At 35.2% G+C, this 25,996-nt stretch overlaps 1 pseudogene; it reads left to right on the top strand.

The window, feature by feature from the left end:
• Positions 1 to 6,769: 6,769 nt before the first annotated feature.
• LOC129222581 (sodium- and chloride-dependent glycine transporter 1-like) overlaps positions 6,770 to 25,996 on the top strand; it is a 48,523-nt pseudogene continuing 29,296 nt past the window's right edge.

Below are 25,996 nucleotides of genomic sequence, written 5' to 3'. Positions count from 1 at the left end.
CCTAAGTTTGGATGATTTTTTGATAAAAATATGAACGAAGCATGGTTACAATGGATTTTACTTTTTGTTTTTGCGCCAACTTCAAAAATTATGTTTAAAAGTATTATCGATGGTGTTTAAAGAATAAAATTATTTTTCACTTTTTAGAGCAATTTTGAAGTCGGTTCTATTTTTTTTTTTCAAAATTTTTTTATTTCATTCTTTTTAGTGTAAATGTAGATATTTCAGTAAAAGTAAGAAGTTACCTAGTAAGAAGTGCGGCTCTATATCACTATATTGCTTTAGAAAAGCCTTTATTCAAAATTATCATTACAATTACTATTAATGTTACAGTTACATGGCACCAAACTTTTATAACAATGAGTTTCATATTGTCGCGTAGATGAAGATAGCGAAGACAATGTGAAAGCCAAATGAAGCGAATACTCGTTAGTCTCAACTCGAGATCTTAATTCAGAACCACGAATGAACGTTACATCTCCTTATATACAACTTGAAAAAGTGCTGGAACGTTCCGAACTTGAAAAGATACAGAAATTAATAGAACATTCGAGAAAATACGGAAAACAGTAGAAACGAAATTTTAGTAAAATTCACTTTGTCCTGGTCGGGATTTGAACCCAGGTTGCTCGTGTGGGAGACGAGAATTCTACCACTGAGCCACCGTTATCCACGGATGACAAGTGCGAACTTTGCTACAATATCATTTTAATCATTTAATAGGGAAATTTACTGTTTTTTGCCCATAACGTTTTTTCTAAAGAACAAATATGGTCAAACAAAGTAATGGGACCTAAGTTGAGCCATCCTCTATCCATTAAAAAAAGAATCATCAAAATCGGTTCACTAGGTGAGACGCTATGAGTGGACAAACAAAAAAAAAAACATACATACGGTATGAACTGATAACCGCCTCCTTTTTGAAGTCGGTTAAAAAGTTTCCTTTTCAAGTGCTTGAAAACCTTGAAAAACGTTGAAATGTATCTTTACTCCATGATTTTTGTGATTTATTTAAAAAGGTACATTTAAAAAAGTACATTGTTTTGCCCCTGTTTTTCAAGGATTTTCCCTGGTTTTAAATGTATAATTCAAAAATCCGATTTTTTCAGAAAAATCAAATTTAGTGCATTGAAGGAATTGACTAATTAAAAGTTTCCACTAAACTGAATCTTCGCAGTAGGATAAAAATCTTATTTTCGAAAACTTTGCCAGCATCAAGTTCGTGCTTTGCTGAAAATTGCATTCATTGTTTGAGATTCTAATCCTTTTGCATCATGTAAATTTTTCAAAGATTTTTAAAGTTGAAAGCTATTTTAACATATGCAAACCGAGGATCCTCGTATTTTTGTTTTCATTTGAACAGTGTATTTAATTTTTTAGGGGCATTCCACGGTATTTTTGACATTTATGTAGAGTCCGTAACGTGACCTTTTTTGCCATAACTTTTTAATTTACTGTTTGATTAGTATATTATTTTATTTTGATCTTTTCCTACCAACACACCAGCTCAAAATTAAAATAATTTGCAAATCAAACGGTAAATTAAAAAGTTATGGCAAAAAAAAGGTCATGTTACGGACTCTACATAATGTCAAAAATACCGTGGAATGCCCCTTTATAATTTGATTTAATTTATTAAACAACTGTCTGCAGCAATCAGCGTCTATATTTACCGAATCGGCAGCTGCAAACATTGGCACTCTTGAATCGAATATAGCTAAAAATTAGGGTTTCCAATCCCGAATCCCACGGGACCCCGCCTAATATTTAGCGGGGTTAATCCCGCAAATATTTTCTATGCAAGCGTTTTCCAATTTTTGCCGTCAAGAATATTTTTACAAGCATCATCTGAAGTTTCAATCACCTTCCTGTTTTTGTGCAAGAAGAGCAAGAAAAACTTAGTCTCATATGATGAACGTTGTATTTACCACTCAAGAAAACAATAAAAATAGAGTATATTTTTCTGAGAATGAATTGGTATTCTTATTTAAAGTTTCAGTGTTTATACGTTCAGCAATAACGAAAAAGCTTTAAAAATATTAACCTTTTCGGGAAAAACATCACTAAATAGTGAAACCCAGAAAATTGGGCTTCAGATGAAATTGAGGAACTGTATGACAGAGTGCAAAATCCGATCGAGTAGCCTGAATGCAATGTTTTGTAAAAATGTCTACAATGACTTACAATGTAGTACAGACTTACAATGTTTTGTATGTCTGAATGCGCTTTTGTAAGCTTCAGGAATACGCTCAAAACCTTTTAACTTACCAAAAGTGCGCAATATTTTTTTCTGAATAAGAAAGCAATGAAAAACTAAACATCATGTTCTATTTATACTCTCTAACCTGTAGAAAGTGCCATCCGATGTCTTTGTCGTCACTGCGAAGCTAATCTTTACTAATAATAAAGCTGAAAGTATCTCTGTCTGGATGTCTGGATATCCAGAGGATGTCTGGATCTCTGTGTTGCGCATAGCGTCTAGACCGTTCGGCCGATTTTCATGAAATTTGGCACAAAGTTAGTTTGTAGCATGGGGGTGTGCACTTCGAAGCGATTTTTCGAAAATTCGATGTGGTTCTTTTTCTATTCCAATTTTAATAATAAAACTATCATAAGATGGACGAGTAAATTACGAAATTATCATAACGTGGAACCGTAACATGGGCACAAGCCAATTGGCGAGATACGAAATTATCATAACGTGGAACCGTAACATGGGTACAAGCCAATTGGCGAGAAAATTCACCATACATTATTTGTAAATATACAGGCGAACCAAAAGACCTTTTAATTTTTCTATTACGGGCAAAGCCGTGCGGGTACCACTAGTATTATAAATAATGTGGGTGGTGCCTATGAAATTGCGTTGAATGAGAATTAGCTATAAGCAATCTTTTATATTCAGCACGACTCTGAAAGAAGTGATAGAAACTTGAATAAAGCATTAGATATGACTCGCATGCCAGTGCTAAAGCAATGACCAACGTTAATAAAGCAACAAAGCAAGTTAAATTGGATAGAGTAATACAAAAATCAAACAGACATTGTTTTTGTCTGAAATTCGAAGTTGTTGAGCAAAAACCCCTAACATAATCCCCATAAGAAATATAATCTAATCTATTTTAGAAGGTGGTAAAGTTTATGAGGATCTTTTGCAAAATGTCCACAATTATTTAATCTCATTAAAACCAACTGCAGTGAAGCCATATCACGCGTTTTCATCAAGTCCATTATTTTTGTGCAAAAAATCTTTTTTCATATCATACGAGCGATGCTTTGTTCAAGAAGCATTGGACTTTTCTAAAGCACTTTTACATAACGAATTTATGTTTAAAAAAAAACCTACACCCCTTCCTAAAAAAACAAAACTTTTTCTATTTGACATAAAAATTGGATGCCGCGGGTTTAGGTTCTTACAATCCCGAAATCCCGCGGGACTGAGATTGGCGCGGGTTTGGAAACCCCACTAAAAACGATATATTAGATGCCAAACTTTTGTGGACACTAAAAACTCAAAAGTCGAAAATCATGGCTTGGTATAAATCCAACAACCTTTGGGAAAATATTTTTTCAATATTTCCTGATAGTGCTATCACAGAAAAGTTACTTTTAATTACAACTTAAAAGTTACTTACTTTTAGTTTAAGTTACTTTTGAATTTTTTTAAATTACTCAGTCTACATCAGTCTTAAGGTTTGTAAAGGGTGTCCCAAAAGTAACGCAAGATTTGAATTTGCCACCATTTTTTTCATAAATTGTTGGCAACCATGAAAAAAGAATAATTTGACAGTTGAGAGTTTAGGGTTAGTAAAAATGGGGTGTTATTGTACCATACAGCTAGAGAGAGTGAAACATTTCAATTACTGCATCAGGCATTTCCTAGTCACTTACTCTCTCATTTCGGTCATCAGAATTGGCACCCTAGATCGTGTGATTTAACATTTTTAAATTTCTTCTTATGAGGTTATTTGAATTCAAAGGTCTATGTCAACAGGCCCACAACCACCCGTGCATTACCGTGTTGCGATACCGAGTGCCAATAACAGTAACTGCTTGACCAGCCTCAACTTTCATTATTTTTGAAACAATTGTTCAATAATGAAAGCGCGTTATTGTATCGTATAACGCTCCATTTTTGATTACCCTAAACTCTCAGCTGTCAAATTGTTCTTTTTTCAGGGTTGCCAACCATTTATTGCAAAAATGGCGGCAAATTCAAATTTTGCGTTAATTTTGTGACACCCTTTAGCAGTCAATATGATTCTTAGAAGCTCAAACTAGTAAAGATTGATTTGGAAGCTATTACGGTATATTATACTGGGTGTTCTAAAATTATCTTAAAATTATTACAATTAAATTGATTACAGACTGGAAGTGCTTAGAATCACTAATGGTGCGCATGTTGAAGTGTACTAAAAAAAAACTTTATTAAATGCAGTAATACATGCAAAAGATAGAATATAAATATCTTGTTTATTTTCGAAGTTATGAATTTTTGGAGTTGTAAAGATAATTTTGGAACACCCTGTATTGTAAAAGGTTTTGTCTAATACTGAAACTTTTATATCAACTGGAACGTAATCGGCACTTATTATTTTATTATTGTAAAAAAGTTTTCGCTTTAAAATAATCCTGACTAGTCATTGAATATTCCTTGAAAAAAAAATTGAATTTTTATGTACGAACCATGTTCTGGCAAGCTTATGATGTCATTTTTCGACTCATTCTTAAATTTGAAAACACTGTGTACGCAGCTCATTGTATTATCCAATCATTAATATGTTCTGAAGTTTCTTTTCTGCAGGACACCCTTGAATGCTGAGTAGAAGTTGTTGAAATCTCCCAACTTACATTGTCTATGCAAAATAATGAATGACAGAATCTTGTGATGCTTGCAATAAAAAGAGGAGTTTTTGCACTTTTGAAAGTTTTATTCTTCTGGCTCAAAATGGCCCGACGTTTCTTAAAATATTTAAAATTTTATTTTGCATTTCTTACATGATGGTACAAAACTGCCGTGGACAGATACAGGACAGAAACTGATTTTTTTTTTTTTTTTTGCACTTCGTCACCTATTGTACGTTAGCTTTATTGTAAAATAGTGGCACCCGCACGGGTTTGCCCGCAGTAGAAAATTAAAAGGTCTTTTGGATCTGCCTGTATGTTTACAAATAATGTGTGATGAATATCTCGCCAACTGGCTTGCCCATGTTACGGTTCCACGTTGTGATAACTTGGTAATTTATTCGTTCATCTTATGATAATTTTGCTCGGGAAAATTTTCTTAAAATTGGAATAGAAAAAGAGCAAAATCGAATTTTCGAAAAGTCGCTTCGAGGTGCACACCCCCATGCTACAAACTAATTCTGTGCCAAATTTTGAAAATTTGGCCGAACAGTCTAGGCGCTATTCGCGTCACAGAGATCCTGACAGACAGAGACTTTCAGCTTTATTATTAGCCAAGAAGCTCGCCTATTTGGTTTCCGCTGAAAAAAATAAGCGCGAAAAGACATCAAATTACAACGTTCCCCTATTGTTTGATATCGAATCCAAAGCGCGTTTCTCCAAATTTCTCGAAAACTTATTTCTGCAGAAACTACGGTTTACCTGCCCACGGCACCAAGTAGCATCACATCAGTGGCAGGATAACTATGAACCTAGTTAATAACTCATTTCAAACGGTTTTTATAATTATCATTTCTTAGTATTGTGGATAACTCTACATTCGTCATTAGTTTTATGCCAAGAGATAAAATATCACGTTTGGAAAATTAATGGGGCAATTTACAAAAAAAAAAAAAAAAAAAAGCAAAAGAAGAAAGAAAAAAGGTTCTGGATCTGAGTTGCTATTAACCTTGCAAAATACCCCAAGGGGGGGGGGAGCGGATGGTCCGTAAATGATGCCACACAATTTTTCAGTATATTTGACCTTTTCCCCACTTTTTCGCAAAGGGTAACATTTTATTTTACTCCCGCCCCTCCTCTTGTCACACCTAATATATTAAAATACATTTCATTTAAAAAAAAATGCTTTTTTTTCAGCCAAAATGCGTGATATCAGACTTCTTGTTTACCACTCCCTTTCCCTTTGCACAAACTGTCACAACTTAACGAACGCCATGCCCCCCCCCCCCAATTTTTTTTTGAATGGGATACTTGTTTACAAACATATGAGTAAATGCGTTTTCCGTTCTGTTACTTTTTTTTTTTTTACTTTTTAGATTTTGCTGGAATAAAATTTCGATCATAAATCTTTTAATTTGAAGTATGCTCAAACGATATTCTGAGCAGGTAAGTAAAAAATATTAATTTAACCCGGGAGAAAAATTGTTTCAATTTACACAGACTAAAAACAATTTCTTTTGTTTGTTTTAAATTTTTATTTTGTATACAAACTCTGTCGGAAAAACCCTTCAAAAGAAAAGTCAAAGGTAATCTTTTCAACAAAAATTTCACTCTTTGCCAAAAATTTTCATTGATGCATCATGCTTGTGAATTCAGCAATCTGACCTCTCGTGGATATAAAAATTTTGCTGCAGGGAGAAAAAAGTGAAAGAGAGGTAAGAATGAAAAACGTGCCAAAAATACTACCTCTACAAGCCGCCATTCCTGTCTCGTAAAATGGACAAATCAGCGAAATGGCGCCGAGCAGAGAATCGCTCCCATTGGTCGATAGACCAGACGTCTGCCATTTTAACGCGCTTTCGTATAAATAACATAGTCTCGCATCGTGCGCTCTGTAACGTTTTATTTAGAGTTGTAAAACGCGGGGACGGTGCTGGACGCAATCACACTCCCTGCTGTATTCCATACAAATATAAACATTGCAGCTCTCTTACATAATTCTTTTGGAATACCATATAAAAATAGTGTGAAGACCCGAAAATTTGTTCTGACGTTGGAATATACGCTCCGAGGATTGGAATAACTGCGATTCTTCAGAATTCGTGTTGGACATTGATTTTTGTATCATGGATGCGCACGGTAATCCGAGGATCTTTAAGTTCTCCAAGGTATTTTATTTTATCTTCCAGGTTTCAAAAACGTAGTTATAATAAGTTATAATAAAAATAATGTTTGTTTTTATTTTCATGATATGCTGCATGAGTTCTGCCTCTTCATTGATCCATATGGAACGATTTTTTTAAAGAGCTTTTTATATTTGTGCTTTGCGGAATGCGCAAAGCAAATATAATTTGAAGACGATCCATTTTTTTTTTTTTTGTTTGTTTGTTTGTTTTCAGAAAAATTAATGTTTAAAAAGAACTAAATCTGATGAAAGATCTCTTCTCTTTTTTTGTGAAAATCTTTGTTTTTAGAAAACATTTTCAATTGGTTACAATACAAATTTGCTGTTGAAATATTTTTTATTGGAACTGTTTTGATGTTTAAAATTCCTTAGTCTAAAATTAGTGTTTATATTTTTTTTAATTCTTACGAATTCATTTTAATTCTAAGTAATACAAATAACCAAAACAATTTCGAACTTTAAGAATATTCCGATACTTAATTTTCAATTTAAAAAAAAAAGAGATTTTCTAAACGTCATTATGTATTTCTAATGTTTATTTAATTTTTGAAAAACGTATATTTTTCTTTGGTTGATAAATAATGTTTGTTGTTCTGTAAGAAAATACTTAATGATTGCTTTATTTATTTATTTTCTTTAATTCTCCATTCAATATTTATGATAATTATATCTACAGTGATGTTTTCTTAATGTTGATAATTTTTTTTTACATTTTATCTGCCTTAGAGATTTTCGTTGTTTTCATTTCTTTTCCTAATTTTTTTCTCCATCTTGCAAATTCATTTTTTGCATTTTGAGATATTTTCATTACATTGCCTTCATTTTACAGTTTTTTTTTAAAAATCCTTGTAGAAGTATTAGTGATCATTCTGTTGTGTTAACAGTTTTGCGATGGTCTTCTCTCGATCTTTTAATGTTCGTTCGTTGATGATTCACCTTTACCGATCGATATAAGGGTTGGCCCAGTTGTTTCTAAATTGCATATTAAACCGGAAACACTAACTTTCAATCTTTTGGTCATAAAATGTTTTAATGATTTTTACTTTTCTTATTTGTTGGACAGGTAATTTAATCACATGCTTTTTGAACACGTTTTTATTGTTTGTTGACAACGGAGCGTTACTACCATTCTCGTAAAATGCCGACTGCGCCATCTATTGATCTGTCATACAACTATTGTTGTAACTAGATCCTCCAAAACTTTTATTTTTGCAGTTCATTAATTCATCGAAAACAATTGAAATAATTCTCTTTCTAAAACAGAAGTTTTAAATTTTCATAGAAATGTCAGTGAAGAGAAAAATTGAATGTTTAAAAAAATTAGACTGACATTTCAAGTTTTTGAATCAGATATTTTTAGAAGCGATCAAGTTGCTCTCTATGATATTATTTATGCATTCCTTTTACATTGTAATCTTGGAATCTTGCGCATCTTTTTCGTTCCGTTAATCAAGGGTGCCCACCTTGGTGGGGTCATGGTGTAGACTGCACCATTGAAATTTTAGGAGGAAGGGATTGAGGGGAAAGCCCCCCTTGAGGGACTTCTTGATTGGGGGGGGGGGTCTTTACGATATTTAGAGAGGGCACCACTGCGTTTATTTTCCTCATTTGTTTTATATACAGTAAAACTGTCTTTGATAAGTATTAACTCTTTCTTCATTTATTGAGATTTGAATGAGGCCTGTGTAGGCCTGGATCTAAATTTTGGGGCTTCCTGCAAAAATCGACAGGGCCGCTAACCGCCTACTGAACTGCTCTGCCCCCCCCCCCCCACCACCACCATCGATTCTTTTAAACGAGTGGTTGTTGTATGTTTTTAAGTTTTTAACTGCTTCAATATTTCTACTTAAATTTCCAATTCATTTGTTTAAAAGTTTTATTTATTTATTATTATTGTTTTAAGGTTTCTAACTTACTTTTTAAAACGCTTTTGGGTAGCTGTGTGAGTTATTTTTATCCTGATTTTTGGAAATTCATTTTGTTTATAAGTTACGTCAGCAGGAAAACAAGTCTACCATAGCGTTACATTGTCCCCGTCACCCTCCCCCCTTTCGCTTATGGGCTTTTTTAATATGTGTTGAGATTCAATTTTTCCTCACGTTTTTAACAAAACATTTCAAGAATTATTCAACTGTTAAGACTAAGTATAGTTTTTAAAAATTGATTTTGTATTTTTTTTTTTTTTTTTTGTTTTTGTTTTTTTTTGTGCTGCGAGTCTCTCGATAATGTTTAAAAAACATCAGTTTATTATTCTGTCACTATACTGCCGACGATATTATTAGCATTAGTAAAACTAGTTTGAGGGATTACTATAAAACTAAGGGGGGGGGGGGGGGTCGTGTGAAACAAGACTCATTGTAATTTTCAAAAAAGAGGTTACTTAGAAACAACGTGTTGAGAAATTATTATTTTAGGGGTTCTTTAAGTTTAGTGTGAATCAGTAGGAAAAGATGGTAACGAGGTGATGAGAGAGAGAAAACGATAACTAATGAATTTCACAAAAAATAATATCTCATTCATTTAAAAGTAATAAGTTCGGCAGTTCAGAGAGAAAAGGAACCCGAAACATTAATTTTGCATGGATTTGGAGCGAAAAGTTGCAGTGTGTAAAAATAAATGCCCATTTGTACACCATGCCCTCCATTTAATAATTTTAAATGTCCATGTTTGAAGAAAAAAAACTCGTTTTGGATGAATGGATCACTAAATTCGTTTTCACCTGCGCACGATTCAGAATTCGAAGCTTATAAAACATCTGTTCAAGTTAATACTACACATAGAAGGTCGTCAAATAAAACTTAAGGGGGAGGGAAGCTGTCATCCCCCTTTTTTGTGATTGACGTATGTGTCCGTGCTTCAGATGCTGAAGAGAGATAGCGGAAAAGAGAGTATATGAAAACCGAAAATTTGCCGTGAAAACAACTATATGCTTCTGCCGAATAAGGCAGACCCGTTATTTAGGGGGGTTTAGGAAAGAGAAATTGAATCTCTTCCCAGGCCCGAAGAGAGGCCATGTCAGCCTTGTCGGATGCTATGGGCTCCGGCCCGGAACTTGGGGTGGGGGGGGGGGGGGGAGCGCACTGACGCAAAAAAAAGAGAAAGAAAGGAAAGAAAAAAAAAGGGGGGGTTGGAGGGGGAGACTCCGAATAAGAGAAAACATAAAGATTAAGTAAAATTTACTTTGATACAGTGCTGGTAAAAAAAAATTGCATCACCCTCGCATTTTCACGACAATGGGATTATGTGAGAAGTTTTGGTCGACCGATTAACGATGAATATATGTGAAATTCTGCAAAACTTATGAAATAAACATTTAACAGCAGGAATCCGATAATTGTTTACGTAGATCGGGACTGTTTCCGGGCCAAGGCAAACTGCTGACCCCATGTTCATTTTTCCATTTCTGAACCTGCGTGTGAGTTTAGAAAAAAAAAAAAAAAAAAACTTGACCCCATGTCAATTTAAGTCTAATGGCAGGATAAAGGTTTTTAAATTGTTACTTACCAGTTTTGCCCTATTTCACGAAGCAGAATCATCCTGGAAAATGACGTTTGGAACTGAAGTAAAGTGATCCCGGATAGTAGGAAGCAATTTCACCTCCAAAATTCCAATATACACCTGAGCCTTTGCACAAAGTGAAGCCCACCAAACTCCTCGATCAGAAATACATCCCCAAATCATCTGAGATACGGGATGCTTGACTGTGTGTTGAATGCAGTCGGGATGATATTCCTCTCCTTTGTGGCGCGGGTGATGCAATTTTTCTCCTGCTGTATTTACTGTTGTGGCGCTTAAAATAGAGTTAATTTTTTTCTAGTAAGCAGTTTTGATTTTTTTCTCCAATTTTATCTATTCCCCCCTTTTATCTCCCCCGCCCTTTTTTCTTTTCCCCTTCTCTTCTCTTTTTTTTCTTTTCTTTTTTGGGGGGCGGGAGGGGCCCGGCGACATAACTGACAAGGGGCCCGCCGTGGCTCTCTGCGACCCTGCCTCTTTCTCTGAGAAATCAATGTATTTCACACATATGTGGCGTGATTTTTTTTTTTTTTTTTGTTTGTTTTTCGATAAAAAGGCATTGAATACATTTCCTCCAAGGGAAAGTTTTGAAATGACGGGGCCTGGAACAATTAAATGAATTTTGGTAGGAAAAAATAAATTAATAATAAATAAATTTTACAAACATTCCCGCAGGATAGAAAAAACTGGTGATTGAAAATCTTAGCAAAATTTTGGGAGCGGAAAACGGCTTAAACTCTGATGTATAAATTCTAATCCCTCTGCGCAGTGCTGTAGTTAAAGGGGCACGCAGAGAAACGCCGACCTCAGAAATATTTGGTTTTAAACTTTGAAAAGAATACACATTTACTAGAGCATTTGAAGTCGCTGTGCTAGGAAAGACATTTTTATTTTTGTTAATTCCCTTTCAGAGCCTGATTACTGTATAAGCTAACTAGGCCGTGGCCTAGAGCCCCTAAATGACTAAAATTGTAAGGTTTGACTACAAAGGAGTTCCCGGAAAAGCGTTTGGCCTAGGGCCTCCTGATATCGGGCTCTGTTTCCTTTAATATCATTGTCGTCAAAAAATTTTAAAAATTCAAAAATTCCTTGAAAAGAAAACAAAAACTTTCCTGTATAGAAAGTAACACTACCGCATTTTACTGCCTATTAAAAATGTCCCAACTGATACATTAACTTTACCCTTAACCTTGTTCGGAGGTTGCCATGGTTGCGTGCAGAGTTTACACTTGCGCATTTATATGCTAATGAAGTTTGTTGTGTCTGATCACGAGCTGCCAAAGATACGTAGGTTACACGAGGGCAAATGGGGACCTCGATGCTGATTACCGGCTGGAACTGGATTGTTAAATTTTTCCTGCTACTGTCGTGGAAGATGGGAAGAAATGTGGGTTATTGGGGGGAAATGTTTGGTAAACATCAAAAAGAAGCATCTGTGAGCGAAGTTTATTTTGACGCTGACGAGCAGATGTGTTTTCGTGTAGTGGTATTTGCAATTTCGTGTGTTACGCGGAAGTAATTAACTGCCATTTAATTCCCTGTTTTGTGTTGTATGGAGGAGGAATGATATACAGAGGGGATTATGCAAACTTGTTAATACGAACGATAATGCTCAAGTTCTCATTCCATGATGATTCTCCCCCCCCCCAAAAGAAACAACAACAAAGCAGGCAATTTTAAACGGATAGTAAATGCTTGAAAGGTTTTCTTAGGTTTGTAGTACGTGCGGCAAAAAGGTTTTTAAATCATTTAGGCTTAGTGTAAACCTTGTATGTATAGTATTGCTTTTGAAGAAAATGGGACTTCCTTTATAACACAAATACGAGGAAGAACAAAGCAAAATCTAGAGTATGCTTAGAAGAGATCAAGTTGTTTTCTACATGTTTTTATCAATTAATACAGAATGAAGAAACTCATATTTAATCACTTCGGATCACATGATGGATCTACATTTCGCAGCTTGAAAAGAAAAATAACACAACTCAAAAAAACAACTTTCTCAGAAAAGAGCATTTTTTAAATTGTTGCGATTTGTAATTTAGTGTTTCATTCATAACAATTCCTAATTATTGTATTGCCCTTTAAAAATGGCTATTACTATTATTATTATTATTATTTTTTCTTTTTTTGTTTCATAAAGTTTTTGTGCTAGCCTTTTAGGCTTCCTAGAAATTTTAATCATATTAGGTTTTAATCAGTTACCAGCTACCGGTAACTTTGCTAACTACGACTTGTGTCTCTTCAAAAAGTGTTAACTTTTCTGTCACACGTCTTCTTTTACTGTAAAACTTTTAAGGAACAATTCATTTAACAGTGATTTTTAATTTCATTAAAAATATATCTATAAAAACCTGCCAATAATTTTTTAGTGATAATTTTTATTTTAGTATGTTTTTGGTTCACAACATTTGAATTCTCACCTCCGTGGCATGTCAAACCCGGTGTGACTGTTTTTGTTGCTTATAACTTGCTTAATTAAAAGTATATGCTTAATTATTTATTACTAGTGGTACTCGCACGGCTTTGCTCGTAATAGAAAATTAAAAGGTCTTTTGGTTCGCCTGTATATTTACAAATAATGTATGGTGAATTATCTCGCCAATTGGCTTATGCCCATGTTACGGTTCCACATAATGATAATTTCGTAATTTACTCGTCCATTTTATGATACTTTTTTTCTTAAAATTGGAATAGAAAAAGAACCACATCGAATTTTCGAAAAATCGCTTCGAGGTGCACACCCCTATGCTACAAACTAACTTTGGCCAAATTTCATGAAAATCGGCCGAACGGTCTAGGCGCTATGCGCGTCACAGAGATCCTGACAGACAGAGATCCGGACAGACAGAGGGACTTTCAGCTTTATTATTAGTAAAGATAAAGATTCCTTTCACAAGTGTCTCAAATACTAATTGTTTAAGATAAGTACATTTAAGTGTTTAATATTGTGTCTTATTTTGTTTTAGTAGGATAAGTTATCATGTCACACAATAAGTTCTCACCTCCGTTACCTTAACACAAAACGCCATTTGTCATTAACACGTGGCAGTAATGACATCTCATTTTATTTTCCATGATACATGGGAGCCCCCTTGTTTATTTTCAGCCATAAAGAAGTTGTGAGATGTTTGTCAAAAGACAAGAGGATAGATTTTGTTTGAAAAACTTTAGTGTGGTTATTGTGAACTCTCACCTCCGTGGACTTGAATTTCAGAAATGTAAATTAATGTAAAAAAAGCAAGTGAAAATGTTTTCATATGTTTAACATGTGCAGTTTGTAGCAACGAAGAAAAAGCAATTTTTCCCCGAAAAATGTATACATTAGGCCTATATTAGTGGAAAATTCCTCACAAAACCTCCGTGACAGATCTTATCATTGTCGTTATTTTTGAGGTGAAAATAAATGATGGAGGGGAAATACATCAATATTAAACATTCTACCAAAATTATAAATTGCCAGTATATTCGCAAATTTATTAAATACTATTTTAACGCACGTTTGAACTAAAAGGATAACTAAAAATTAAACCGTACTTTAATTAAGAGAGCTTAATATTAGATTCCCACTAATCATTAAAATAGCTCTTTTTTTCATAATTAATAAAATTATTACTTTGATATTAAATAGGCATTGATTTTTAAGCATTAAAAGTTTTTTTTTTATTTATTTCCATTAACAAGGCATTTATTTTATTTTTTTATTTATGAGTAAAATAATTGGAACTTAGCTTTGCCATTGTTTATGGTTACTTCTAGTAGGTAACACTTTCATGTAAGAATGAAAAAAAAGAAAACGAACAGTTTCGAAATTGAAAAACCTTTGCGTTCAAAAGTTACGCTTTCTGGAGAATGACCCATAAAAGATCAAACTTTTTGAAGTGTTATCAATTAAAAACCTCATTTTCGGTATATTTTGAGTTGTTTCACTATTTTTTCCAAGCGACGATTTGTGGATGGTTCTCAACCTCTCTGAGCCCATCGACCTCCTCTGGAAGTTGACAAACACGTATCGCCCCCTCCCCTTTCTTCCTTGGGGGAAAAAAAAGTTGGCGACAGTAACATCGATGTTATTGAAAATATAAGTGCTAAATTTTAGTTTGATTGGTTCGTTCTATTGGGATTTTTGGCGCAAGAGCCTTAATAGGCCATACAGCGCCAAACCATAGTTGATGTATAGAAAGAAGTGATTTTAATTTGAAAATTATTGTAGTTTAACAAAGCAACTTTATCTAATCACTCTTTACTTAAAAAAGATAGTAATAATGAATAAAAGTTCCTTTTTACTTCCCTCTCTCCCCTATTTTTTTTTCATACACAACTTTAACTTTTGAAACTTATAGTGATGCAATAATGAAGGCAGAAGTATTGCGCATGCGCAGAAGGGCAGCAACAGAAGTTTCGTCACTTACGACAGGTGTAAAACCAGCCCCAATAGTTAGGGCACATCATCGAGTCAGAAAGATTTATGCTTGATTTTAATTCAATTTTTTTAAAAAATTTTCATGTTTTTAAATTTCATGTAGCGCCGCTAGAACTATCGTTCCTGGCGTCACGTGATTGTGCTCAATGACGATAAAAATATTAATCTTGAGAGGAAGGAAAGCAAGTGTTTTTGAGTTTTTGCTATCTCTTTGCAGAAAAATAAATAAATTTAACACGTTTTCTTTAAAAATGCGGAAGCGACGAAGTAAATCCGAGTAATTTGCATGATTAGTTTTCTCATTGTTCGAAGAAACAAAAAACTTCCTGAAATTCCTACGCCACTTCTAAAAATTCTCTGTTTTTCCCTAATATTTTTAGAGCACGATGTAAAAACCTTAATACACTGAACGAAATTGAGATCTCTTGTAGTACGGTGCAAATAGACCGAAAAAAGGTCTAACCTCAACATCCAAAGTAAAAGTTTCCCGTCAACTCCAAATTGTTGTGTACTGTCCACATATTGTTTGGTAAAAAGTTACACCGTTTTCAGCGTCGGGTTTTGGGGGGAGGGGGGGAGAAGTTGGTAAATTAGTAGTTTTTACCAGTTTTTTGGAAATATTTAAAAAACTATGGCGTTTAGCGCGAAAAGTGCCATATACAAAATAATCTACACTAAATTACGAAGAAAATGGTCCTAAGCATTATTTTGTTAAGTGAACGATTTTAGAGTTAGGGCGGGTGTAAAAGTAGAAAATTTTCGCATTTTTTTAGATTTTTCGGAAAAAAAAATTCACTATCCCTGAAAAAATTCACTATCACTCAGGAAACTAATTTTTTGTATGAGGAGTGTTTTGTAAAAGCAAATTGCGATTTATGGTGCCGGTGGTATGTTTGTGATTAGCCCTTGAAGGAACGACAACCTCACCACCTACTCAAGGGGCTCTACTTTTAAGGGGAAAAAAGCATTCATGGACCGTGGTTATATAAATCTGCGGCACGGAGAAACCCAAACTTTCTCTAGAGAATGCCGCAATAAGAATGAATATATTTTAAACATAGATGATTTTAAATTATAAAAATTCATAACAATTATGATTTATATTTATATCATTTTTAATAACATTTTTATAAGTGCTGCTTTTGAAGTTTTTTCTTTAGAAAATAGGCTTTTTTGCCTGTATATTGCAACCATATTTTATCTAACTTTTTGACGTTCGTAAACTGAGTTCATTACTAATATTTAATAAAAATGTAGAACGTTGAATGCGACATATTGTGATGCAAAGTATTCACCAGTATTCAGTCCTCTTCAAGCATACCACCGTCCTCTTCTAGATCTTTGTCTATGATATAAGTGCCCCTGTTATTACTTCCTAGACCTGAACAATTACTGCACATGCTTGAGCAGTTTAGACCATTACTTCTGCACTCGCCCTGTTATGGACGCATTCGGCTTTTTAAACGCGCACTATGAGGGAAAGTAATTCCTTGGGAGTTGCAGAAGGCATTGTTGTAATTGATTAAAGTGAAAAAACCAACGTAAATAAAGCACAAATATTGAAGAAAATACAGCTTATAACTATTTCAAGGCTACAATGGAGTTTCTTCATCGGTGCAAAAAGCTCACCAGCACAACCAGAAGTTGCGAGAGAACTGACAGCAACCAAATGGACACCGGTATTTATACCAAAGAGGGCCAACTAATAAGATTGTTGTAATTGGTCTCAGGTATTCACCAATCTTCTTTCACCCCCACTGGAGGTAAATTCTTTTTTTCATCCAGCCGCTGCTGAACCTGGTGGTAGGTTCTATATGAATGCTGCCTGGTAGCTGTTGAAGTGAGGGTAAGCCAACTTGTGTGTGTGTGAACAATGAATGTATGGGCTGCTTTGCAATAGCCTGCAAGTAACACTGGTAGCGAAAGCTATCTAGATCTTCAGTATTCTTTGCTCCAAACATCGCAAGAAAGAAATACTTTTCTGCGCACACCTTCTCCTGCTGATTGTCTTTCTTTGGTACCACCATTTTCAATTTGTTTTCTGATGGTGTGTGAACATTCAACAAGACTAGTAAGTTCATGTCATCACCGATCACACAAGCTTCAACTCCATTCTTAGCTTTATTAATCGCTGTTAAAACTATAAATAAGTCATCGTCACCCGATGCTTGATGAACTGTTCAACCGCCTCTTTGCAAGTACATTGTCAGGAGAGAAATAAGGCGCATTTTTTTTCTTAGAAATTCACTTTGGTTGATAGTTACATCGATTGAGTCTTCAAATTTGACTTCAATGTTAGTGGTAGAACGTGATCTACGTAATTGTTCTTCATCTTTTGTGGTTCCTTGCTCGTATTCATCAAAAACAAGTTGCTGGCCTATAATGAGCAATTACGTAATTTATGTATTGCTCGCAAATCTGTCTGAAAGTAGCTGGGAGACGTCAGAAAACACGATGAAGAAGGTGATGTTCATCAATGATGTAGGACACTTTTTCTAAATAAGGGGTGATCGATGATTCATTTGAATCTGGAACCAAGGGTGGAGGATATGCACATAATTCAAATTAAAATACTGGAGAGCCCGCTTATTAGAATATCGGTTAAAAGAATATCCCGCTTAATATAATACATTTTCAATGTACCAAACCAATGTAATGTGTTATTTTTATCCCGGTTTTTGGAATATCCCGCTTATTAGAATATTTTTTCGTGGCAAAAACAGTATTTCTTAAAGTCTCTCATATTTTCTTACAGTGCACACCATCCGATGTGAGAGAGTATTAGGCAGGGGTGCACGTGGACTCAAGTAAAATTTTCTGAAGGCAGTATGAAATTTGCTGAAACTGTGAGGAAGCTCGGCCCTTCTCCCTCCCCAGTAAAAACTCTTCAAATTATGCATACAAAAATCATTTAAATCATAGATAAAAATTATTTTTCAAGTTTTTTTTTATTTTTTTAAATAATTTTTCCGTTTTAGAATGTGTTGTCAACCAAAAAATGTCGGAAATTTCTGAAATTTTGGATCACAAACACCCCTGGTATTAGGGTTCACACATACAGTGGTGTTGCTAATTGTCATAGACTTGGTAATAGAGGCTAGAGACTGAACAGCTAACTTTCTTTTCTAGTCTATCTCTGAATGTTTTGTTTTCAATCTTTTTTGAAGCTAGTAGTCTAACTTCAAGTGCTTTATCACAGTTCACGCAAATTGCAGAAAACCGGTTCTCGTTCCCAGTATTTCTACATTTCTAACTCCATGTGGTGCCTCTTAGTTTCTTTTAGACTAGAATACGATTGTACAATATTACTTTTTAATAAAATTGTTTAGTTATTTCTGTTTACGGAGGAGTTAGAATTGCATTTTCCAAAAATTCTTTAAAATGCGAAAATTTTCTACTTTTACACGCGCCGTAACTCTGGAATCGTTCACTCGACAAAATAATGCTTAAAACCATTTTGTTCGTAATTTAGTGTAGATTATTTTGTATATTACACTTTTCGCGCTAAACGCCATAAATTTTTAAATATTTCCAAAAAACTGGTAAAAACTACTAATTTACCAACTTCTTCCCCCCCCCCCCCGAAACCCGACGTTGAAAACGGTGTAACTTTTTACCAAACAATATGGGGACAGTATACAACAATTTGGAGTGTACGGGAAACTTTTACTTTGGATGTTGGGGTTCATGTCTAATTGCACTGTACTATTGTTTCAACTCCAGGCATTTTATATCTGTTTTTCACGCGGCAACGAACTAACATATTGTTTTCTTTTTTTTCAAATTCGGCATAAATGATTCTAGATTTTATCATTACAAACGGTAAACATGCACGAGGGATTTTTATTGTTTATTATAGATATGTGTGAAACGTTTAAGAAACGAAGTTTTCTTGAGATTTGGGTTTTTGACAGAGCATTAGGCAATAAATGTTCAGACCTTAACTTATTAGGGGACCTCTTTTTGATTTTTATTACGTTACAGTAACAGGTGGATGGGATGTATGCAACCCCTCGTAACTGGAGGGTCGCCGGTTCGATGCCAACCGGTCGAAGATCCTCCGTGATTATTAATGATGACTGGGGCGTACTAATTTTCATTAAAATTTACGAATTTTTCGCTGACATACATATACATAAAAAGCCGTATATGTGAATTGTACAACACGTGTGAATACCCAAGTTCAATTCTTCTGGTGAAACACCCTACTTTACCAATTGAGGGTTAAACTTGCACTCGATTTTTTTACTCACTCGCTATGCATATGTTACCAAAAGACCTACATTTGAGAATGTCGACTTTCACCTGTGATTCACCAGAAATATTCGTTCTTTCGCCGATGTCTTCGGAATGTGAATGTAGAGAGTCACCGGCGAATGTTGACATTAATGACATCGTGGATTTTGACCGTAACGTATCTATTACAGTAAAACCTGTCTACAACGATACTGTTGGGACTTAAAAAAAGATCGTAATAGACAGGTTATCGTTATAGACAGTATCGTTATACACAGGTTTCACTGTATCTCATCGAAATTTGAAATTATTTAATACGTTCTCTTTTGTTATAGATCGGCTTAAGGCCCCTATATATACGAGCCGACGCATCAGCTTAAGATTAGCCATTTTGGATCGGAGCGCGTGTTTGAGTGGTTGTCTTTTTCTGGCGTGTTATCGCGTTTGGTGATTGTTCACTGAGCAATTATTAGCGGCACGTGAATTGCTTATTAAATAAAATATTATTTTCGGCAAATTTGGCGAAATCCGAAACTTTGCTGTGGTAACCCTAGGAATGCAACAATGAAAAGTCCGATCCAAAATGGCTAAACTTAAGGTGATGCGTCAGCCTATCTATATATAGCGACTCTAGATCGGCTAAAATAGTTTCTTTTTTAGATTTCACCACTTTTTTTGGAAAACTAGTTCGTTTAGACAAGAAAAAAAAAAAAAAAAGAAAAGAGCAAGATGATCGTTGAATTATAATTTTTCCTGTGATCAAAAATGTAGTTGAAAAAAGTAACGTTTGAGAATTGAACTTCCATTTTACCACGGGACCGCTAGAATAGTTTTCACAAGGACAGCCTCAAGCTCTTCCCCCTGTAAAAAATATTTGATCCGTACATTTTTAATACAATTTCATATTTTATACAAACTCAATTTTTGCTTCCTCTAGAATTTTCCCCCTGGCCATTGCCTTCCCTTTCAAGTCGAGAATTTTTTAAACAAATAACACGGACTCCAGAAGAAGACGTATCAACCTATCAAATATTCCAATTTTAACTATTGCACAATGTTGACAGGCTTACAAAACACAAAAATTCACCATGGCCGGATTTTTAAAACCAACGATTGATTTTTTATGATTTTTTTAAAGAGCGATGCGCAAAAAAGAGGTGTGGCCTAAAACGTCAGCAGCTGACGTCATTTCCCTGTTCCGATCAGAGCTCCATTTCCATGCCGTGTTGCGCCTACCAGGAGGTGAATAGCACTGTCTTTTTCAGCCTTTTTAAAGCATTTAAACAGCATTTTTTCCATCATGGGGCTAGGATTCACGAAAGGTCAATCCAATAACCTTCCTCAAGTAAAGTCATTCATGGTGTTTGACTTTTTTCGAAAGAACGAGAGATTTAATGTCCTAGAAGTACGGGGAGTGAGACAACAAAGTTTCACCATTGTTATTCTTTAAAATTGTACGTACATATCCGTCTATGTTTGCAGTTCATATTATTCGCATTAGTTTCCCTTATCAAGATTGATCATTTCCATTTGTGTGTCGATGGTTTTTTTATCTGAATATATAAATTACAATGTAGGAGCGCTATTCCAGTTCTTACTTGGCGGCTTTTAATGAGGCGCGCATTTTGTAACAACCCTACTGCAAGTGATTCCAGTACTAAGTTTTAAAGCAGTTTTTGCATGAAAATTTTTCGCTTTGTTGGCAATAAAAGTTGATCTGCTTTTTTTTTTGTGGAAAATTGTTTTAAATCCACTAATACATGTTAATTATCCTTGAGTTTTTGTGCAACTTAGCAAAAAAAGGAAAAATATATTTTTTTGCTCTTTTGATAAAAATAATAAATTTGAAAATGGCGTTCATTTCATAAAATAAGTACCTTTTTGCAGGTGAGAAAGGTCTTGTATATATAGAAACGCTTCTGGTGATAAACTGAAAATGTATTTTTAAATTATCAATTTGTAATAGTTAAAATTTGAAGATAGTTTGAATGTTAAAAAGAAAGTATTAATAGTTTTTGCATTGTTATTAAAATGGAAATATTAATGCATCTATTACTTTCTATTTAAGTTTATTTTGCAGGGTTTAAATTCCTTTGTTTACTTGCATTTTTTTAAAAAATATCTCATATGCTTATTAAACATTTATTTATGAACAGTTGTGAACATACATTTCAAACTATTTCTCACTTGACATAGTTTTTAATTAAAATGAAGTGCAAATTTTCATTTTCAAATTTTAATTAATAAACACACTTGAAAACACTTCTTTCGAAGATCCTGCTGGGACGGAACAATAACAAATCGCTTGTGAGGAGTTTTTTTAGATGTAGATACGCATCCAGGAACGAAGCAATACTTTTAATTTATTCTACTAGCCATGACAAAGAAAATCAAATTAAAAACAATCGCAGAATGCATTAAACCCTACAGACAGCAAAGGATTTTCACTAGCCTTTTATGCGCGCTGCTGTAAGAAGGCTCTTGTTTTCCCGCGCCTTCCCCCAAAGATCGCCAAGCACTTCTTTGTCCTAGCCAACCCCGCCGCCTCGCAGCGCGGCAGTGACGTCAGTCAAAGGACTTACAAGCAAATGACGTCACTCGCGCGTGAACTTTAAAAAATTATTTAAAAAAAAAGTATTAGTCGTATCGTAAAAATTTTTTCGCAGATGATGTTCATGTATGTTACTCTATCAAATAAAAATAAAATTAGAAAATCGAATACTTCCCTATTCTCCGTCTTCGGGCTCTCCTCCGAAGATTCGACTGATAAAAAAAGAACATCTGCGCTAAAGCATCGATCAGTAGCGTAAAAAGTGTCTTAACGCGTCAGGAACAGTTACTTCCGTTAACGCTTTTCCTGTCATCAAGGTCACCGACCTATTTCCCTCTGATGAAGACCAGGATAATTTTGATTCAGGGACATAAAGTAAACTTTGGCTAGGGTCTGATTTACGGGAGGGCATTCGAGGCACGTGCCCGGGACCCTCTACTTCTGAGGGAGTCCCAAATTATGTGTGAAGCATGTTTTTTTTTGTACAAATATCTTGCTTGCATATTTTTTTTACATATTAACATGTTTTTCGTCATGCTCATCAGCAGCTCTACCGGGAACCCCGTGGCTCTGAGGCAGAAACTTTGTTCGATTGCCGGAGGTGGTGGGTTCGATTCCCACCGAAGTTCTGGGTGTTATTTCCTCTCTTTGTGCTGTAAATCTTTCATGTGTAGCCTCATTTGCAAATCAAGGAGTACCAGCTTTCGAGGCAATGCAACCCATATCTTCATAGTGATTATTGATTAGAATACGACAACAACAGCTCTGTCAATTATTTTTTCTCTTCCAGCTAGTTTCAAGTTTAACTAAATTAAAGCTTGAATTTCTATATGATGTAGACATAGGATTTCTATATGATGTAGACATAGGCGGCTGCTGCACCTGAAAAGTTGTGGGTCAAAAGATATGTAGGAGTTTGAGGGCATAGCCCTTGAAGCGGATGATTATTATTATTTTGTGAAAATTTGACTATATTATGGTTGTTAATGTGAATGTGGCTAATCATATTACTGATTTAATGACTTCTAAAAATGTGGAGTATGGCATCAGGGGGAGGGGTTGGAAAATTCTTAGGTACCCTTACATGGAGGTAGCTTAGACCATTGAGAGATAGACAAGCTATTCCATTCAGTCGCTATTGTAAGCGCTAAAGCAGGAGTAAAGGCGACAAGTTTTATTACTCGGGGAGAAGATCAAATAATCTCGGTACCATGAACCATGAACCACGTGATTCGGTCACAGGTCCTTTGGATTTCGGCACTTTCTTCCTCTGTCGCTATTCAAAGAGAGCGCAACTTCTAGAACCATTTTTAAATCGGCATAACTCAATCACTTAATGTCGAAATTGAAAATAAAAAATACTTATCCTTGAATCAGCAAACTATGCGCTTGCGGGTGACAGAAAAAAAAATGTGGCAAAACATTTCAGGCAAAGGGTAAAAAATTAAAATAGACGACTATTCAAATTCCTACGAGATTTAGTACAGCTCTGGCGAAACGTCTTCCGTGGAAGAACGCAGTCACGTGGTCTCCCCTCACTCCCCCCCCCCCCCCCGAAGATTCCTGTGTCAGCAACCAAACCCACTTGCCATACCTATTTGTTATAATGATCTAGGGGAAGTAGAGGGGGGGATCAAAAATCTCCAAAATCATCTTTACGTAATTAATGAACGGCCTTAATGGGTCTGCAGAGTCATTTAGACTGATTTTCTGGTAAAGGAACCGGAGTTTGGAGTCGAAGGCTTTTAATTCTAAGAGGCGAAGTCGATCAGTTCCTCCTCCATGAGTTCCTCCGAGTCCGCAACCTTATTCATTGCTGCGGACTCAGAATTGAAGTGTCGGAGTCGGACTGAAGTCGCAGGCTCTCAAGTTTCAGGTATCGGCATTGGTCCCCAGCTAGGGGGGAGGGGGGTCATGATACAGACTGCGCCATTGAAATTTTTAAGGGCGTGTTTTGAGGCGGATTTTTCTCATTTGAGGAGGAGAGGGGCTCCGCAATATTGAGAGGGTGCGCAAATGCCCTTAGGGGGGGGGGGGCACCCCTGAGTATCGGAGACGTCCCGTTCTTTCAAATTATTGAAGCACCACTATTGTCATGGAAAATGATATCTTGCATTTTCTCTTGAAATCTGGCATGGAGTGGTGTCTTTGATTTTTCCCTCACACCTTGAATGTTCCCATTCTTCATAATTCTGCCCAGCAGGGCTGCCCGACATTCATTCCACTTGGCGACATGTCGGATGGAGTGGAAAACTAAGGAGGTCGGCCCCGAAATGTTGGTCATTGCCAACTTTCGCTCTGGCTCCAGGTGTGTCTTCAGCTTGGCTGCTTTTCAGTTAAGATGTCGACTGTATGTTTTTACTGATGGATTTCGGTTTTGTGTTATGTTTCTTAATCGCATGACATTTTATTTTGGTATCGAACTCGTTCCGATTCCCACTTGTCCCGCTTTCCGTGAGACGCAACAGCTTTGACCCGGTTAAGATTATATAGTTAGTAATACTCTGATCCGTCGCTCACTTGGCACTTGTCAGATTTCAAGTAATTTTGGTGGTACACTGTTCCAAGAAAAACTGAATGTTGCAAACGTCTTGACAGTTCATTAAAGAAAGAAGAAGAATTTTTGAAAATTCTATGGACGAAAGCTGAAAGCCAGAAGGAAGAAAAATGTATGGCAAGCAAAATTTACCTTAGTATCATACCATAGTACCATAGATCATACGATAGTTTGTGAAGAAAACCACAGGAAATAAGAATCGATTTACTTGTTTTGTGTTCAGTGACTCAAGAGCATCAACGGCCATATTCACCAACCGAGTTTAACTTCAGTCAAACAACCAAAGCGTCGACTAAGCATTCTTATTGGTTGAAGGAGGTCTCGATCGGTAGTGGTTCGGGTGCCTGATTGAAGTTTAACTCGGCTGATGAAAAAAAGGCCTCAACGGATTGCACTGTGCCAGTATTCATTTCGCGATTTTATTTGTTTATTTATTTGTTTTTATGCGCAAACTTGAGGGGAGGTTGCTTTCCTTAGTACCTTCTATAATGACGTCTGCCCTGCTTTTGATTATTGTTTGTATTATGCGTGACGAAGTACACACAAAATGTTTCGGCTGTATTTTGTGGAACAAATTGTCGTTAAAAATCTGCCAGCCTCTTCCGATCTCCTCGATATCTAATAACTAGAACCCGAATCATATGAACTAAAAAGCTATTGAAATACACATGCAAATATGCACTAAAAGTATGCGCTGAAAATTAAAAAGTCGCACTAATATTTTTTCTGAGATAGAGAAACTAACCCGGAATTGATGTCTGACAAAAGTGCAGGAGCCCTATATTCTTCAAAACTTATTTTCATACGTAAATAGCCTGAGGTCCGTCTAATAAGGGGAAAAAAAATCCCATATCATTGTGAAGAGGCTCCTTCGCTGGAGCTGAGCTCCCATACAAATTAAGCCTGATCCTAACTCCTCGTACAATATTTTTGCATTGATTTTGTGATTACTTTTGCCTATGTTTTTGTCCTCAAGTATATTTACTTATGCAGGGTTGCCAACCTTCGAGAAACAATTTGAGGAGCATCTGTGCTGATTTTGAGGAGCAATTTAAAATTATGCGGAGCAGTTCGGAATTTTGTATAAAAATCAATTCAAATAACTAAAACCACTAATCTAAAATTGTTTAAGAGCTTTAATAATTATTATTTTTTAAATACTAATTATTTTTAAATTAATAAAACAGCTTTAAACACTACTGCAATCTTTGAGTATGAGCATTTTTAATTTCCCATATTTATATATTTGTTATGAAAAAATAGCAAAATTTAAACTTAAAAGCGTTCGGCCGGGAAATGCGGAGCAAAAGAACTTCTTTGCCGAGTCGCGGAGTTTCGCCATTTTTGCGGAGCAGTTGGCAACTCTGCTTATGTATTTACGTACCTGTAATAATTACGGTTGACTCTCAATAACTCGAAGTCTTATAACTCGAATATCTCTTTTTCTCGAAGTTTTCAATCGGTCCCGAAGTAATTGTGTTTTCAATCAGGGTTCGCCGATACATATCAGTCGATATGTATCATAATATATCCGATATTTATTTTGAAAATATGATATTTTGATAATTTTTTTAACTATGGTATTTTCAATACAAAAAGTACATTATCATTGGAATATTGTTCATTTATTATTAAACATAATCAAAGAGTTATGTACTATATTTTTATGATGTATTAATACATCATTAA

This window comes from Uloborus diversus, chromosome 5 (assembly GCF_026930045.1).
Source record: "Uloborus diversus isolate 005 chromosome 5, Udiv.v.3.1, whole genome shotgun sequence".
Classification (NCBI taxonomy): domain Eukaryota; kingdom Metazoa; phylum Arthropoda; class Arachnida; order Araneae; family Uloboridae; genus Uloborus; species Uloborus diversus.
Note: the sequence above shows the minus strand (reverse complement) of the source record. Positions and strands in the feature narration are given on the sequence as shown.